Here is a 15,106-nt window from a genome sequence, read left to right as displayed (position 1 = left end):
TTCTTTTTTTCGATTTCCTCTACGTGGGACTGCACCCTAGAAGCTGTGAAGTAACCTGACTGCAAAATAAAAGTTTATATACTAACCTTACGCTGTAATTAAGCAATACACACCAAATTTTTAGTTTTAATTTTTAATTTTATGACACGTTGTGCTACGTTGCTGCTTTGTACGTTAAGTTAGTGGTCCAGCAGTTAGTAATTCCACTGCTGTCCGCTAGATTGTAATACTTAATAATCGATAAAAAGATATTGTGATGGTTCAACTTGCCTGAATGGTTCAATTTACCCGAACTTACTCTAATTCAAAATAGATATTAAAATTTTTTTTTAAGTCTTTTGTGTCTTGTAAACTGATTGTGAGTCTGTTTCTCTTAAAAAAGACAAAAATAATTATCTACTATCTTTATATACTACTTTATACCACTATCTTTATACTACTATAATTATCTTGATAACAGGCTTCCATGACTAATAAGTCTTGATGAAATTGCTTGCTCTGCTCATTGCTAACAGTTTCTACATTTGCTGGAAAAACTCTAAGCGAGAGCTGAAAAAATTCCTTTCCCTGAGACCTTTCAGTGATATGCCCATTCTCTTTTGTAGATTTTCCAAAAAATCAAAGACTAGTTGTTAACATCTTCTCTTGTATCTCCCAAGAAGTCTTTCTTAAAAGATATCCAGGCAGAGAGCTCGTTCAGTTAAGTGACTTAAAAAAATTTTTTTTTTTAAGTCTTTAAATTTGACGACTAATAAACATGCCTTCCTTCAGCTTGGCCTGATTTATTTGCGGCAAATAGTTATATAAATACTAAAAAGTAGTCCGGATTGTTTAAGCGCTTTTGCAAAGTTTTCATATAATATAAGATCGAGTTTAATATGAAGCAGTATACTATAAATAAAGCGCGCAATCACCTAACGTTTTTTATATACTTAGAGGCGAGTTAATTGTAGACATCTAGAAAGTTCCGGAACTTTCCGGATCGTTTGAAATAATATTCTTACCTTTTATAAAGTTATAAATAATTTCTATTTATTAGTCATAATTCGCTTATATTGCCAATAGAGCCTTCATGCGAATGTCGTCATTCAATTTCAACAATGATAGTAGTAGGAAGTGAATAGATACTGCGTACTACATCTACATACATATATAAATACATATCCCTCTACCTATATTAGTACATAGATCCGGCCAAAACGGCATAGACGGCGTCCGTGCCAACACAACATATGCTCGTAACTTGAGAATTAACGCTGAGAGCCGGAAAACAGTAATTTTTGTTCATTCGCAACTTTTAATTTTAATACACAGATGCTTACCTAAAAGTCTTGTCTGCTGAAAAACACAGTAATTCTAAAGATTAAGATCGTAAGCGACATTGTCTAATAGAAATAATAGAAGAGAAATAATTACTGAGAAGTTCGATTATTTAATCATGTGCGATTCTGTAACCATTACTGTTGGCTCTCTATATTTGTTCTATCGCGCGAGTTCAGAGCAGTTCAGTGAGATATATGAGATTCATAATAGTTATTGTAGAATAGATAGTTAGCTCAGCGTTAGCGTATTAGGTTGTTATTCCGGAATCTTAGATTCGAATCCCGTCTCCCGTCAATGTGTTTTCAAAAATTGTAAAACAATGTGTAATTTTAATTAATATGAAATAGAATATATGCGAAACCACGAATACAAATTAAACTATAAAAATATTAGAAAAAAATAAGAGCCATTTGAAAATAAAAAAGAAAAAAATTCTTTTTTTTGTTAAAATATTGCACCGGAATTTTTACTGGTCTTTATCGTGTGGTTACTGTGAAATCCGTACTGGTTACTGGGAGAATGTTTACTGTAGTAATGCGTTATGGTTACTGTAAGAAAGATTAAAAGTTGAGAGTGAGCAAAAATACAGGAATTATTACTGTTTTTCGGCTCTCAGTCAGTGAAGGGGCAAGCCTGCCTGGCTTCTCCCTCTAAAAAAAGTAGGAGGGGGAAGAAGTCCAAACCGCTTCGAAAGATAAACATATTGGTCGTGTTCAGCAGACCAAGCAGCTCAGTAGCAGTCGAACGTGATTGGCTCTTACTTTTAGAACCAATCAATTAACGCAGAGTGATGATAAGACAAACTCAACAGTTGTGCAACAGTTGTGTCTGCTAAACGCGCCCATTGTCGAATGTCGAGCAAATCAAATCTCGCACGGACGTCTCAGATCCAGGTATACACTTGACATAGTCTTTATCTATAGTAAGTAACAATGTTGCCATTATTTATGATAAATTTTGCCTTGAAAAGGGCCTGATTGAGGCCGAAACGTTGTGAAAAGGAAGAATAAAGAAGTAATGGCCAGTGGGGTTGAGTAATTTTTTGAAGTTGTTATATTTATGATAAATGTTGTTTTTGGTCAAAACAACGTTCCTTTAAAAGATTTTTAGACAAATAGTTGTTTCTTTACAGTTTAGTTATCCCCCCCCCCCAAATGGAATTTTGAATGGCGGCCGAAGCTCGGTGGATGAATCTTTTCAACATATTCTACATATTATATATTACATAAATTTGTAATGAATTATTTAAAAAATATCATATTTGCTATATTAAATATAATTTTATCTTTAATTTATCATTTATCAACGATTTTACCTACCTAAAATGTACCATTTTGACCCTCCTGAATAATTCAACTTTTTTGAAGATATCAATTTGTACTATTTTTTTTCTTAAACATTTACTTCTGAAGTAAAAAACCTTAAAAAATTTTTTTTATACTACATAAAAAAAAATTACAAAGGCCGTAGCCGGATAAGAAGGATCAATGTGCCTCCACACGGATCATGCTCATTTTTTTTCCTCTGATTGCTATCAGTGTCACTTACAATTTAGTCAAATATTAGCTCTTAATATTAAACCGTTTTGGTGTAAAAATAAAAAATAAAAATTTCGAAAATAATTCATATTTTTTGATCGGCTTAACCAATTTTGATAAAATTTTAATATGTTGTAGATATCATTGAGACACATTTGTGGAAAATTCGGAAAAGGTTTCTGATGACAGAAACATTGATAAAATAAATAAATAAATGTTCTTGCTTTTTTTTAGTCCCGTTATCTTTCTGGCACAATTACGAAAAAATTTTTATAGAATCTTGGAGTAGTTTCCTATCAGACATAATTTTCTTTGAAGCAATAAAATGGGTAGGCGGTACTTTTCAAAAATAAAGTATTCTTTTTTGAAGTGAAACTTCTTTAGGCACGGTAGTGAGTTCGATTCGCGACACGAAAAAGTGTAACGGAAGTGAAACTTCTTTGGTACGGTAGTAAGTTCGATTGTGCGACACGAAAAGTGTAACGAAAATTTGACCAATAGGCGTACGGCGTTGGCGAGACGGTTCTTCTTCTGGCACGGTAGTAAGTTTGATTATGCGACACGAAAAGTGTAATGAAAATTCGGCCACCCTTACAGAAAAGTATTACTGGCTGGTCAGTAATTTATTACTGAGTCTAGTAATTTTTTACTGGCGATCAGTATTTTATTTCTGTACTTCAGTAGTTCAACTACTGGCGAATGAGTAATATCTATAGTAGTATTAGTAGTTCTTCCGGGATTCAAAGTACTGATAGTATTTGCTTCAGTATTTGCTTATATAGTAAAAAAGTACTGAAGTATTAGAGAATCTAGTAGTTGAGCTTAGATGTGAAGTATTGATAGAATGAGTAAGTAGTTTTCCTAATAATTCATTACTTGGTCTAGTACTTAAGTACTGGTAAAGATGAGATTCAACTACTGGAGCGGCAAACACCTGAAGTACTGAATTTATATATGTAAAATTCATTGTCCTAATTAAACCTTAAAAATTTCACAACCTACCTGTAGAGTATATTAGTACAATTATAAAATAATAAATGCATATGTTTTATATCTGGAATAAAGGGACCTAATATACAAAATAAGTAATTAAATATAATTAATCAAGCTGATCCATCAACTATATGTTTTGCAACTATGGTCAAAGGTTAAAGGATAGACAAGGCCCTTGTAAGGATTTGATAAGAATGTTTTAACTTTATAAATATACTTTTTTCATAAATATATTTACGAACACAAAATTTCATAATAAGCCGGCACTGGTTTCTGACATTCGCCCGACATTAAGAAATATTATATTATATATCCAATTCAAAATTTTATTACTCTTTTTAAACTAAATTTGTTTCTTAAGATGATTTTTATAAAATTATATATTTGTGCTGATTATGACATATGTAGACTATATATAACACTTACATTAAATTAAGAAGTAGTCTACCACTTAAGGCAGTTGGCTCACGATCCAGAGGTCCCGAGTTCGAATCCCACCAAGGTAAGTGTTTTTTCAAGTACGAGAAAATATTTATAATTATAGACTGCATCTTAAGAAACAAATTTAATTATAAAATAATAATAAAATTTCAAAAAAAATACTTTTTTTTTATGCCGGATGAATATCGGAAATTGGAAATTTTTGAGTAAGTAATTCAATACTAAGCACCAGTAGTTCTGTGTAATAAATTACTACTAGTAATCTAGTACTGCCCAGTACTTCTAAACTACTCGCCAAAATATTACTGCCAGTATTTACAGTAATTTATTACTGTGTACTTTTAGTACTACTTTTCTATAAGGGCAATAGGCGTACGAAATGAAACTTCTTTGGTACGGTAGTAAGTTCGATTATGCAACACGAAAAAACGTCACGAAATAGTGTCACGAAAATTCGACCAACAAGCGTACAAAGTGAAACTCCTTTTGGATCGGTAAGTAAATTCGATTTTGCGACTCGAAAACGCGTCACGAAAATTCGATCAGGCGTACGGCACTGGCGAGACGGATATAGTGAGAACTGCGTGTAACACTATATTTTCGAGTTGCGGGCGGCTTAGAGTGACTAATTCCGTTGCATTGTTTTTTTTGGTATTAATTTCAGAAAAGTTATGGCAAAGCCTTGCTTTCAGAAGTTTCACTTCTAACGCGCGTGGCGACCACGCGTTCATTTTTTTATTTTTTAAAAATATGATATGTTTTTGGTACAATTGCCATATATGCACTATATTCGTATATTAAATCGTATATCAAATGTTTATTAATGAAGTACACACATATACACATACACGTACACATACACTCAAAATAATGAAGTACCCATACACATTCGTTCACATAATCACTCTCATACTATTATTTACACTACTTATAGTTATATTCATATGGATAGACTAATCTTCATCATTATCTTCATTGATAATAGGCGTGATATGCAGTCTGTTTTAAATATATTTGAATATATTTAAATATAAAAAAATATTTAAATATAAACGTATGTATATGTGTACTTCATTAATAAACATTTGATTTAATACAATTATAGTTTATCCTTTTATAATTATTTCAATTTATTTTTTTTATTTTATTATTTTTTTAGTACTTGCACCTATTTATTTAATCGATTCTGGAAAATTACTTGTTGTAAGATTCCATTCCAAGATTCTAAACAAAAATATGACGATGGTACCAAAAAACTATGATAATTTTGAAAAAAGATATTTGGTTTTTTAAAGTACCTTCTACCCATTTTATTGGTTCGAAAAAATTACTTGTTGTAGAATACCGTCTCATAAGTTTACAAAATAATATGGCAATGGTACAAAGAGCATATCATAATAAAAAAAATAAAAAACAATATTTTATTTTTTTAAACTTTTGCCTACCTATTTTATTGGTTCAAAAAAATTACTTGTTGTAGAATACTATGCCAAAATTCTACATAAAATATATGGCGATTGTACTAAAAGCATATCATATTTAAAAAAAATAAAAAAATTACTGTATTTTTTAAAAGTACCGCCTACCCATTTTATTGCTTCAAAAAAAATTATGACTGATAGGAAATTACTCCAAGATTATACAAAAATTTTTTCGTAATTGTGTCAGAAAGATATTCCCTTACAAAAAAGTATTACTAGCTGGTTAGTAATAAATACTTATTTTGTGTATTAATAATACTAAAATTAAGTATTTATTAGTACTTGAATCACTGTGATCCAAGTATTGCATAGTATTTTATTACTGGTCAGTAATTTATGAAAGTAGTATTTAATACAGGACGAGTATTGAATACTTAGTATTAAATTTCTGATGAGAAAGCATTTAATACTAGGTGAAAAATACTTGTGTACTTGTGTTGAATTACTGATGAGTATTTCAATGTTAGTACTGAAGTACTGAACCAAGGATTCCATGTGTAATAAATCACTGGCCAGTATTTTAATATTAATACTCAAGTACTGAACTGAATATTCCATGTGAAATTAATCACTGACCAGTACTACAATTTGTATAGAAACATTATAAAGGGTAATTCCTGATAATACTAAGGAAAAGAGATAAAAGTAAGGCACAAATACATTTTATATGAAGGTCTGTACTAATTCGTGATAAAAGTGTACAAGTTTTCAAATAATACTGAGAATATAATTTTAATATCCAATTCAAAAATTTATTACTCTTTTTAAACTGAATTTGTTTCTTAAGATGATTTTTGAAAAATTATATATTTGCGCTGGTTATGACACATGTAGACTATATATAACACTTACATCAAATTAAGAAGTAGTCTACCACGTAAGGCAGTTGGCTCACGATCCAGAGGTCCCGAGTTCGATCCCACCAAGGTAAGTGTGTTTTTCAAATACGAGAAAATATTTATAATTACAGACTGCATCTTAAGAAACAAATTTAGTTATAAAATAGTAATAAAATTTCGAAAAAAAAAATTTTTTTTTATGCCGGGTAAATATCGGAAATCGAAATATCGGTGAGTAATTCAATACTAAGCACCAGTAGTTCTGTGTAGTATTAATCACTACCTATAATATTTATCACTACCAGTATTTTCCCAGTATTTCCCAAATAAATATTGACATTATTAAATCACTGAGATTTTAAGTATTTAGTCAGTAATACTTTTCTGTAAGGGTTGAGAGTAAAAAATAGCAAGAACATTTATTTATTTATGTTATCTGTGGGGTTGTTGGTTAGGATTAAGGTGCGTCGGTTCCCACAATAACCAGTCATTCAATTAGGTAGAATCTCGCTAGGTTTATTCATGCTCTATGTACAGGTATTATTTCTTGGATGTGTACGGATAGGTGGACGTGAGTGATTTGTGTAGAAGATTAATGTGTAGTGTTAACGCGGTGTGTTGCGTATTATCCGTCCCGAATAGTTGGAATCGCTGAGGCCGAGCTTGGAGAGGAGTCTTGACGTTCTTGTAGACGAGGCCGGTGAGTGCGTCACCACAGAGTGCTCCGGTTGGAGTTAGATGCGTGGTACTCGAGTTGGCCGGTCGATGAGGTGTGGCTTTCACGGGAGGAAAGTATCCACCTTGGAGATCAGGAACAGACCCTCCGTCGTGGTCCCAGGTGCAGGAATCGAAGTCGGAATCGGAGTTGGAGAAGGCAGCGCCTTGGTCTCGGTGTTGTCCGGTGAGCTGGGTCGTAAACGACCCAGGAACCTTTCTGTGGCAGAGTGTCTGTTGGCTCTTACCACAGGAAGTTAATGCCCTGCAAAGCAGGTATAAACGAAGGCCAGGTATGAGCACGCTCCGTATCTAACGGAGGCCCTGAAGAGCACGCTCCGTCTCCAAAAGAGTTAAGCCAGGGGCCTTGGTAATAGCACACCCTGACTGGTGAGCTGATCGCTGGAGAGGTCCCGCTGAGCTGTCCTTTATATAAGGATCGATGTCGAACCTTACTTACGAGAGAATCGACCGGCGATGCGCCGCGTAGCGGGCGCGCGTTGAACTGCCCGGCCGATCGATACCGTGCCGCTGCCGCGCGCCTCCCGTCCTACTGCCGTCGTCGCGCGTGCACCGTCGCGCGTCGTGGCGGACAGCTGACCGCCACATTATCAATGTTTCTGTCATCAGAAACCATTTCCGAATTTTCCACAAATGTGTCCAATGATATCTACAACATATTAAAATTTCATCAAAATTGGTTAAGCCGATCAAAAGATATGAATTATTTTCGAAATTTCTATTTTTATCTTTTACACCAAAATGGTTCAATATTAAGAGCTTATATTTGACTAAATTGTAAGTGACACTGATAGCAATCAAAGGAAAAAAGATGAGCATGATCCGTGTGGGGGCACATTGATCCTTCAATCCATCTCTTTCTTTTATCCTTATTCAAAGTTTATTAAAAATAAGATAAAAAATCAATGATTTTTATTAAAATGACTATAAATTCGTCAACTACAATGTGAATTTTTTCAAATTTTTTAAAATACTTTAAAGTAGGGAAAATAACGTCGGACGCGACAGACCCACGTATGCGGTATAAAGATCCGAAAAAAAATCAGGTGAAGGGATGTTAATAATTTATTTATGCATCTTTTCTTCTCTTATTTTTATGCTTATATATAAAAAGTTGTCGAGAAATTCTCAATATTACCTGCAGCCTAAAGTTATATAAAGTAGTTAGCTGATTACCCGGGCTTCGCCCGGGCGTCGTTTTTTTCAAACTACTTCATTTATTCAGAAAATTATTAAAAGATGAGTATTATTATTAAAGAAATGTTGTTTATTAATACTTATTATTTCTCGAAAAATTTTAAAACCGGTTTCCAACGTTGTTTTCTAATTTCCGCCAATTTTAAGATATTGAACCCTTTTTTGTTTCTCGTAGGAAGAAAATGCCTAATGCATACCCTAGAGCCGGTCCCTAAGGTTATGCCGGACTTGCACCGGCTAAAAACCTCCCCCAAAAATTTTTTTTTTTTTAAATCATGTTAGTACATTTTTTTAAACAAAAATCGAAAACCCCTTAATTTATATTTATTTATACTTATTTCTATTTATTAGACAGACAAACAAACAGTCGGGTTTTATATTATAATATGTTTTTTTAATATAAAAAGCATTTATTTTTTTTGGCCTTTGCAGCTTCCTCCATTTTATAATTTAGTGCTGCTCTTAACAGTAGATCATCCTGACCGTCTTTTAATGTACATTTTTTTTTAAATCACGTATATTTTTTAAAACAAAAATCGGAAACCCTTTTATTATTAGCAATTTTTTTAATTTTATTACATTTTTTAGTTCTTTCTACCCCTATCATATATTCCGTTTCATATACAATTCTTTGAGATTCGGTCAATTATTTCCCGAAAATTTGAAAGAATTAGAAAAACCGGTTTCCAGAAAATCGGCAACGAAAATCTACACACATCATGGCACTTCCCGGGAAATTCTACCCCTGTTTCATATACTTTTGGTAAAAATTCGGTCCACTAACGAATGAGTAGTTCGCGGACAGACGGACGAACAGACAGACAAACAGTCGGGTTTTACATAATAGTATGATATTATAATAAACGCTGTTATCTCGAAATGAAGAGAGGGAGAATACTACACTATGCATACAAATACATTTGGTTTCAGTTCTGATTGAGAGACCACGCCAGAAGTTTTGCGTTACAATGTTAAGTTGTGTCATTTTCATTGTTTGTTGTATTGTAATGAGTAATCTCGGGACAGCGTCGAAACCATTGTCAATTTTAGTGATACAGCATATTCCATCGCCTAGCCATCACGTCTGGACGGAGCATTTGGTTAAAGGGCTGCTTCGCAAAGGTCATCATGTACACGCAGTGAGCATACATGAGACTAAGGTCAAGGGTAAACTCGCGCAGAATTTGACATACGCCGTAAGTATATTAGATATTAAGTATATGAGATTTGCGCAAAGACATTCTGAAAGATATAAATCGATTAAGTATTTGCAAATTATAAAACAAATCAGAAAAAAATATAACTTTTCTATTTCAAATTTTGTTTTCTATTTTACGTACTTACGATCGATATGGAAATCTTTCGGAAATCTTAATTTATCATATTTTCATATGTCTTTATCTCTTATATCGCGAAAACTCGAAAAGTACTTATTATTTTCAGGTTTTTGATGGTCTGATGCACACTTATGAAGAAGCCGAGGATTATAATCCAGCTGCATGGAAAGAGTACAGTACACTATATATGATCATTTTGTGTATCAGCTTATCATTAATACATGTGATACAGTGATAAAAACTAAAGCAGCGAAAGAACTTTTGGAAATGACTAAATCTGTCGAGTTTGACGTTATAGTGCAAGATATTACTTCGAATCATTGTTTCTACGGATTATGGGAGGTAAAGCAATCATTAATTTATTTAGTCTATTTTTAAACTGCAAGCGACTTAGCAAAGTTGTCTTATAAATCAAGTGAGTTTGCGTAAAAAATTGAAAATGCTTAGTTATCGCTCATATCAGCAATAATCTTAGCTTCTTTTATCATTTGTTCAAAACAATGTATTGAAATGCGATTTCATTATATTTTTCCAATACGCAAAATGAGAAAAAATACGAAAAATGTCGTAGCCGTCTCTATACAAATACACTCTTAAGCATGTGTCGCCAAAAATTGGAGGTACATGTTGAAATTTTGTCCCTACGTAATTACGAGGGACATAAGTCACTCTTAAGCATGTGTCGCCAAAAATTGGAGGTACATGGTACCTCGAAGTTAGGAAGTACGTTATGGGCAACGAATATTCACCCGACAAAAAAAATTATTTATTTCGAAATTTTATTATTATTTTTTAACTAAATTTGTTTCTTAAGATGCAGTCTATGATTATAAATATTTTCTCGTATTTAAAAACACATATAAAAACACACTTACCTTGGTGGGATTCTATTGGAGTACAGTATAGACTACAAGAAAATACTCTAGAATTAAAACACTCTCTAATGAGGAAATTCACCCGACATAAAAAAAAATTATATTTATTTTGAAATTTTATTACTACTTTTTAACTAAATTGTTTCTTAAGATGCAGTCTATGATTATAAATATTTTCTCGTATTTGAAAAATCACTTACTATGGTGGGATTCGAACTCGGGACCTCTGGATCGTGAGCCAACTGCCTTACGTGGTAGACTACTTCTTAATTTAATGTAAGTGTTATATGTATATAGTCTACACATATGTCATAACCAGCGCAAATATATAGTTTTTCAAAAATTATCTTAAGAAACAAATTCAGTTTAAAAAGAGTAATAAAATTTCGAATTGGATATATGATATAATATTGCCCGCTGCTATTCGCGAATGTCTTTCGTTCAACAAATGTCGTGATCATGCCATGGTTGGCTACGTATACGAGGTACGTATGTAGGAAGTATATACGGAAAGCCCCCTAAAAAACTGTACCTCCTAAAACTGTACCTCCTATGACACGTCCGTGCACGTCCGCGTCGAGTGGCTTCGCGAATGTCTTTTGTACGAGGTACATATGTAGGAGGTACCCATTTGTACGAGGTACATATGTACGTACGAGGTACGTATGTACGGGGTACATACGGGAAACCCCCTAAAAAACTGTACCTCCTAAAACTGTATCTCCTAAAAAATTGTACCGTGAATTTATAAGTGCGGTACCTCCAATCGGTACCTCCTCCTTTATCAGTACCTCGTGTATTCCGTACTTCGTGCTACTGTACCGGGAAAAGTATCTCCTAGCAGCATGTCGAAATGTCATTTCCATTTAGAAATTAGTACCTCGAATTTGGAGATACTACGCGGTACATGCTTAAGAGTGTATACAGGGTGTTCGGAACCCTTACAAAAAAGTATTACTAGCTGGTTAGTAATAAATACTTATTTTGTGTATTAATAATACTAAAATTAAGTATTTATTAGTACTTGAATCACTGTGATCCAAGTATTGCATAGTATTTTATTACTGGTCAGTAATTTATGAAAGTAGTATTTAATACAGGACGAGTATTGAATACTTAGTATTAAATTTCTGATGAGAAAGCATTTAATACTAGGTGAAAAATACTTGTGTTGAATTACTGATGAGTATTTCAATGTTAGTACTGAAGTACTGAACCAAGGATTCCATGTGTAATAAATCACTGGCCAGTATTTTAATATTAATACTCAAGTACTGAACTGAATATTCCATGTGAAATTAATCACTGACCAGTACTACAATTTGTATAGAAACATTATAATGGGTAATTCCTGATAATATTAAGGAAAAGAGATAAAAGTAAGGCACAAATACATTTTATATGAAGGTCTGTACTAATTCGTCGTGATAAAAGTGTACAAGTTTTGAAATAATACTGAGGATATCATTTTAATATCCAATTCAAAATTTTATTACTCTTTTTAAACTAAATTTGTTTCTTAAGATGATTTTTGAAAAATTATATATTTGCGCTGGTTATGACACATGTAGACTATATATAAGACTTACATCAAATTAAGAAGTAGTCTATCACGTAAGGCAGTTGGCTCACGATCCAGAGGTCCCGAGTTCGATCCCACCAAGTTAAGTGTGTTTTTTAAATACGAGAAAATATTTATAATTATAGACTGCATCTTAAGAAACAAATTTAGTTATAAAATAATAATAAAATTTCGAAAAAAAAATAATTTTTTTTTATGCCGGGTAAATATCGGAAATCGAAATATCGGTGAGTAATTCAATACTAAGTACCAGTAGTTCTGTGTAGTATTAATCACTACCTATAATATTTATCACTACCAGTATTTTCCCAGTATTTCCCAAATAATATTGACAGTATTAAATCACTGAGATTTTAAGTATTTAGTTAGTAATACTTTTCTGTAAGGGAAATTCAACAGACAAGCTTTCAAGAGATTGTCGGAGGCATTATAAAGATTATTTTTTGCAAATAGATCTGGGGTCGGAAACGTGTCGTTACAGCGCTACGACATCGGGAATATCAGCGGACGACACTCCTACTCTCTCAATAAGACATCCTTCTGCATGACATCGCTCATAAGCAGTAGCGATGTATAACGACACGTTTCCGATCCCAGGTCCATTTGCAAAAAATGATCTTTACCCAGTGAACACAATGCAACATGTAACGTACAGGTCAGTTGTAATTTCCTACTCAACAATATAAATGCAATATAACACACGTGTTACATCGCATTTATATTGTTCAGTAGGAAATTACAACTAACCTGTACGTTACATGTTGCATTGTGTTCACTGGGTATAGTGTCTTTGACAATCTCTTAATTGAAAGCTTGTCGGTTGAATTTCCGAACACCCTGTATAGGTTAACAACCGGGAAGTTACTGAAATTATGTAACATCCCTTACAGAAAAGTATTACTGACTAAATACTTAAAATCTCAGTGATTTAATACTGTCAATATTTATTTGGGAAATACTGGAAAAATACTGGTAGTGATAAATATTATAGGTAGTGATTAATACTACACAGAACTACTGGTGCTTAGTATTGAATTACTCACCGATATTTCGATTTCCGATATTTACCCGGCATAAAAAAAAATTATTCTTTTTTCGAAATTTTATTACTATTTTATAACTAAATTTGTTTCTTAAGATGCAGTCTATAATTATAAATATTTTCTCGTATTTAAAAAACACACTTAACTTGGTGGGATCGAACTCGGGACCTCTGGATCGTGAGCCAACTGCCTTACGTGGTAGACCACTTCTTAATTAATGTTAGTGTTATATTTAGTCTACATATGTCAACCAGCGCAAATATATAATTTTTCAAAAATCATCTTAAGAAACAAATTCAGTTTAAAAAGAGTAATAAATTTTTGAATTGGATATTAAAATGATATTCTCAGTATTATTTCAAAACTTGTACACTTTTATCACGACGAATTAGTACAGACCTTCATATAAAATGTATTTGTGCCTTACTTTTATTTCTTTTCCTTAATATTATCAGGAATTACCCATTATAATGTTTCTATACAAATTGTAGTACTGGTCAGTGATTAATTTCACATGGAATATTCAGTTCAGTACTTGAGTATTAATATTAAAATACTGGCCAGTGATTTATTACACATGGAATCCTTGGTTCAGTACTTCAGTACTAACATTGAAATACTCATCAGTAATTCAACACAAGTATTTATTACACAAGTATTTTTCACCTAGTATTAAATGCTTTCTCATCAGAAATTTAATACTAAGTATTCAATACTCGTCCTGTATTAAATACTACTTTCATAAATTACTGACCAGTAATAAAATACTATGCAATACTTGGATCACAGTGATTCAAGTACTAATAAATACTTAATTTTAGTATTATTAATACACAAAATAAGTATTTATTACTAACCAGCTAGTAATACTTTTTTGTAAGGGATATAAGTAGAGAGACAGAAATGAGGTAAACATTATACTATAGAAAAAAATCGAGCGTATCCCGTTTGACTACATAAAGATTGGACACTGTTCAATTGAACGCTCTATTGGATACGTAGGTATATACAGTGAGTGCAAAAAGTATTCGTACAAGGTTATGAAAAAGCCTTATTTGTAGAAAATGAACACTAATTAGCGGTTTATTAACAAAGAATATATATATAATAGATGGTACATTTTTTTAAATTATTTAAACAAAAAATATAATGAAACAAATATATTATTCTAATAATAAATAAAAATAAAAAGAATTATATTATTTTAGTACACAAAAAGTATTTGTACAATTCTTTTTAATTTATATAATATATTAATTTAATATTTTGTATATATGATAACCATTTGGTACACTGTTGTAAAATTTGTGTTAAATATAACATAAATCACATGTCCCAAACAACCCACTCAAATTTTTGTGTTAATTTAATGTAATATGGATGTGTTAAATGGTAACATCGATACTATGTTAAAATATTTCAACAGAAAGGAAAGGTAATTCTAATCGTAATTTGAGGTCAATTATGTGTACAATTAACATAACTTTTATGTTAAAGTTAAGATTGTAAGATAAAATCGACACTTTTTTTCTGTAAATTTTTATTCCAACTTCTGTTATAAAGCAAAATCAACACTCTTTTTCTGTAATTTTTAACACATTTAATAAATACATTTAAATTGTGTTACTTTAATATATTTTTTTAATTATTTTAATATTTTTACATTTTAAATTTGTTAAGTTAAATTAACATAGCAGGCATATGTTAAATCTACACATGTAT

General features: G+C 32.0%; 1 protein-coding gene and 1 long non-coding RNA gene across 2 annotated transcripts in view; both read left to right on the top strand.

Moving 5' to 3' along the window:
* LOC139808109 (trimeric intracellular cation channel type 1B.1) overlaps nucleotides 1-15,106 on the top strand; it is a 193,209-nt gene that overhangs the window by 118,790 nt on the left and 59,313 nt on the right. The gene's annotated exons all lie outside the window — the stretch shown is intronic.
* On the top strand, nucleotides 9,373-10,699 carry LOC139808329 (uncharacterized). The gene is made up of 2 exons (XR_011730839.1): nucleotides 9,373-9,743; nucleotides 9,991-10,699. It is a non-coding gene; the product is annotated as an uncharacterized lncRNA (long non-coding RNA).

The sequence above is a fragment of the Temnothorax longispinosus genome, chromosome 2, assembly GCF_030848805.1.
Source record: "Temnothorax longispinosus isolate EJ_2023e chromosome 2, Tlon_JGU_v1, whole genome shotgun sequence".
Lineage (NCBI taxonomy): Eukaryota > Metazoa > Arthropoda > Insecta > Hymenoptera > Formicidae > Temnothorax > Temnothorax longispinosus.
This window is presented reverse-complemented; position numbering and strand designations above follow the sequence as displayed.